Source organism: Wyeomyia smithii, chromosome 2 (assembly GCF_029784165.1).
Source record: "Wyeomyia smithii strain HCP4-BCI-WySm-NY-G18 chromosome 2, ASM2978416v1, whole genome shotgun sequence".
In the NCBI taxonomy this organism is placed as follows: Eukaryota; Metazoa; Arthropoda; class Insecta; order Diptera; family Culicidae; genus Wyeomyia; species Wyeomyia smithii.
This window is the reverse complement of record NC_073695.1, coordinates 162,731,482-162,735,949: the sequence shown is the minus strand read 5'-3', so window position 1 is coordinate 162,735,949 and position 4,468 is coordinate 162,731,482. Positions and strand designations below refer to the sequence as shown.

Genomic DNA, 4,468 nt, shown 5'->3' with positions numbered 1-4,468 from the left:
TCGATCGAGAATCTCTTTTTGTGTGAGAAGTCGTCGGGTGCACATCGCGAGTCAACCGCGGACGGAGTTACTTTTTGAAGAGCCGGCGAACGATCAAGCCAACTACGGACAAAATCCCGCTGAGGCATTAAGGAGAGAAAACCAAGAAAGGCCCTCCAGAGAGGGCTCTTTTTTCCTGTTTCTTTTTCCTGTTTTTGTGCTGTGGTGCGGTGTTCCAAGTTTCGGCGGCGTCGGATTCGAACGGACTGTTCGGAAACGTGCAAGTCGGCACGGGAAGGACTGGAGCGGCTTTGAAGATAGTCAGCTGGGAGCGGTGGCGGACTGGTGTTGCTGGACGGACGCCGCGAAGACCGGATGGCAGTCAAGTGAGCTAGATTAAGCAACGTGGGGTCGCACGGAGCGCGAAATGCCCGGCGACAAAAGTTGACAGGGAATGAAAAGCATAGGCGATTAGAGCGGGACGGGATGAAGAAGGAAGGAAAATACAAAGAAGTTGTTTAAATAGATTTGTGGCCAATTTTCTTCAGTTTTGGGAAAAGCCTTTTTATGATGAGGTTAGTATATAGTAAACCTATAACAAGTGCAGAGCATACTTTAGTTTACAGAAAAGGTCAGTAATGTTTTTTGCTGAGCTCGTCAAGTGCCTTTTGCATAACGGTAATTCGGTAAAAACTTCAAGCGACATCAGTTATTTTTGAGAAAATTACAAAATGATCAGTATTTTTTCACATTTACTGAACATGACCGTAATAAAAAGTACTGAACAATTAAAACGAGAATAAGTGTGCATGTTCAAAGTCATGGCCAGGGATCGTCTAACTACTCAGAGCTGTGCAAAAAATCTTCGTGCGTCTCGCAGATTCTTGTGCACGTCTCCAATATTTGGAAGGAGTAAGAGACGAAGGAGAGAGAGATTTTCTACCTGAGAGTCAGAGATCGGGTGTTACTCGTTTTTTGCGTGCAAAGCACACGCCGTTTGGGAGACTGCACATTAATTTCTAAAGAGACGAGTAAGAGCAGTTCGGATTGCACTGTACATTCGTTTCCAAAGAGACGAGAAAGTGCAAGTAGCATGTCACAATGCAGTCTCCCCAGGCGTGTGCTTTGCACGCAAAAAAAATGAGTAGCACCCGATCCCTGGTCATGACTGAGTCAACCTAAAGTCAAGAGGAAGTGGTAATATACAAATCAACGTCCGGAAGCTATTGTACCAAATATGTATGCTTTTGAAATAATTCGTTGTTGTAGTAACATCAAAAAAATGTCATAGAAACAGTTTGTATACTCTAACGTGTTGGAAAAAGTTGAAAAAGTGGTTAAACGCATGGCCGTAAAATGTTTGCCTCTTTCTGAAGCAAACATATTTTGGCCATGCCAAGTTTTGACATCTTTTTGATTACCGTTCGGCCATTGCACGTGAGCAAAGAAGCAGCTTGTGACAATTTACAGGTAATTACTTCTCAATTAATCACATTTAACGATATAGAATTAGATGAGAATCCCTGTCAAACCGCTATAAGCCAAATCATTTCATTTTTAGATGCCTAAAATTTACAAAAATTCACAGCAGAAGCATGTTCTCCCCAAACCCACTATTTTTGCTCTAAAAATACCGATGATGATTTTAAATATAATAAGTCCGAACTATTTCCATACACGTTTGTAGATATAAAGGTGGGCCAAAGTAAAAATTTGGTGGACCAAAATATGTTTTTAGTACTTCGTAGAAATTTTGATATTTCTAGGATATTTTTCAATATACTTGTAACCTCGAAAACCCCCAACTGTAGGCTACCTGCACTCCAGTCGGGGTTTGATTCTCAGGGGTGTCGTTTACTGGTGAACTAATGCTGTCAGCCGATGCGAGCCACCCTGTACAGTCTTCTCGTCGTGAAGGGGAATTAACTCAATCGGCTAAGGGGGATGAACTAACTCGCGGTCAACTGTGGCATGTGTCGCCGAACGGACCCTAACAAACGGGGGGATGCTCAAAGGCAACGGATGCGATTATTTCCAACCAACCGAAAAGACGCGAGGGCTGATAACCCCTTTTGCGGGTTTAGGTTAATCGTTGCAATAAGCGAAGTGAGGGCAAAATAGTACCTAAACTCGAATAGTTTGCAAGCTAGCTTAAGCCATGTACGGCTACTATAATTCCCAGTAATTATTTGTGTACTCTTACAACTATGCACCGTCTTAATGCTAGTAAACTCACGAAACTGCCTCTAGGAGCGATTCCCGCCCTGTTTCCAGTTCCGCTGACAGTTCTGTACACCGACTCAGGCCTCACCGCTGGCGAACGATGTGTGAATCTCCGGGCGCCCCAACCTCAGCTCACAAAAGGACTTCTGCCGTAGCCGGATGCCGATGTTAATGATGGGATGCGTTGACCAAACTGCCAAGAACGTAGCACAACGGCTCGAAATTGTGGCCAAATCGCTGCCAAGTATGGTAGGCGAACCGTCGCCAAAGCCAAGCCTAATACTGCCGCCGATAACCTGGCAAATATCACCGCCGAACCGGGTAGTTCCTTACCGTGTGTCGTTGTTACAATGCCTTAGATCTAAATAACAAATTTATTTTACATACTGTATCTAGTCAGGTAAAGTCGCACGACTTACCACACTTTTCATCTTGGTGACACTTTTCAACTTTCTTCTGTCCCTCTTAATTTTCTTAACTTTTTTTAAAACTATACTGCTTTTTAACTATTTTACACTTCTTCACTTTTCTCCAATTTAAGAGTTAGATTAAATTTTCCGTCGCGCACTTCTACTCGCCTTCGCGGTTAGGAACAAAAAGAACGTATCCGGAAAGATGCCGAGAGTTCTAGGGCTAAAATTGTTAGAGAGGGCCAAGATCTGACACTAGTTGCCAAATCTTGAAATTCGGTCACATCCGTTCAGCAGCGCATTTACACGAGACGTAATTAATTAATACCCCCTTTTACGCAATACATTCCGGAGTACGTTCACACCCTTCTGAGAGAAGGTTGCCAGAATGAAGGCGAAGAATATTGTGATCAACATTCTCCTCTCGCAATGTTGACAGCATTTTTCCTTGAGTCGTACTTACTCGTAAGGAAAACTTGGGATGAAGTCCCAAGAGTCTTTTTGGGAACCGCAGGTTACAATACCCCTCTGACTATCTTCAAAATAAATTAAATATATTTTGAAAACAGTGAGCGAAATTAAATATGGCTTCCCTCCTATTATTTTCAATTTTCTCGAGTTTGGCAGCACCTACCATTTCAATGCTTTCCTCTCAGGGAGAGCCCAAAGGTAATTTATGCTGGCAAAAATAAACAGGTATGTGTGTACGCACCCTAGTGAACTCACTCAACTTGAGCGATTTATCTGTCAAATCAGTTGTGCTTTCATTTCCGAACTAGCTACGGCTACGGGCAGCTTTCAGGTAAGTATCATTAAATCTACTTCTCGAAAAATTCGTTTTGAGCGCTCTATCAAATTATCAAACCCTATCGCCTATCATTTTTGTTAACCTTTATTATTTTTTTTCAGGTATTGATGTCAGAAATAGTTCGAGAAGGTGAGTCAATATTATTTCCCTCTATCGCTGGACAAAACAACATTTACTCGACACTACACATACACAGGTCTACACATTTTAACATCGTTCGGTGATGATATCACCTATCATTGCTCATTTCGTTACAGTTTCCTACCGGCTCTGCAGCAACCGGAGGTCTACGGGATACGGGAGAAGATTTAAACGATAAGTTTCAACTTAATCTAGTTACTTTTCTATTCGATTCAATATTTGCTTTTGTTTTCATTTTTCTCTTTTCAGGTTCGCGGTTTCAGATAGCAGCTGAGAAAATACCAATGGATTTTCCTGCTTCATCGGTGAGCTCGTATGAACTGGTTCCCACTCTCGCCCGGATTATACACGGAACGTAATATGGACCAAGTTTGGCATTGTATTTCGCCAGGGCCGTCGACTGCCGAAAATTTCTTTTCAGGACAGGCTGGCCTATACTGTAAGTAGGGGCAAACGTTTTGCTTCGGAGATTGTAAGTACGTGAATTTTTGACGTATTGTTTTTTCAGGTTTTTGTACACCAAATTTTGAATAAAGTTATCTACTTTTTCTTTGTTTTCCATTCTAGCCCTATCCGAAACATCCTCCGAGTCTAGGTCTCGTCGGTGTTCGTCGCCTGCGCCGACAATTTCATGGCCAAACAGAATCTTGTATGGTGTAATACCAGTCGCGGTGTGCGGAGTGTTATTCAAGGCAAATTCGATCTCCGATACTCGGGTGTCCCACAGTGTCTGATCATTTCGTACGTACGATCTTATACAGGCATTAATCGTGCGGTTTAGGCGTTCCACCGGGTTTGCCTGGCTGTGATGCCGGGATTTGGCCCAATGGTGAATTTTGTGTTTAGCTAAGAGACCTTGTTGGGAGCACTGCACTGAGCACAACGGCCGAGGAGCGCGTTCCCAGCG

At 43.0% G+C, this 4,468-nt stretch overlaps 1 long non-coding RNA gene across 1 annotated transcript; it reads left to right on the top strand.

Annotated features, from left to right (window-relative positions):
• The first annotated feature begins 3,301 nt into the window (after positions 1–3,301).
• On the top strand, positions 3,302–4,110 carry LOC129726111 (uncharacterized). Its single transcript, XR_008728243.1, has 3 exons — positions 3,302–3,414; positions 3,522–3,549; positions 3,678–4,110. It is a non-coding gene; the product is annotated as an uncharacterized LOC129726111 (long non-coding RNA).
• The last annotated feature ends 358 nt before the right edge of the window (positions 4,111–4,468 follow it).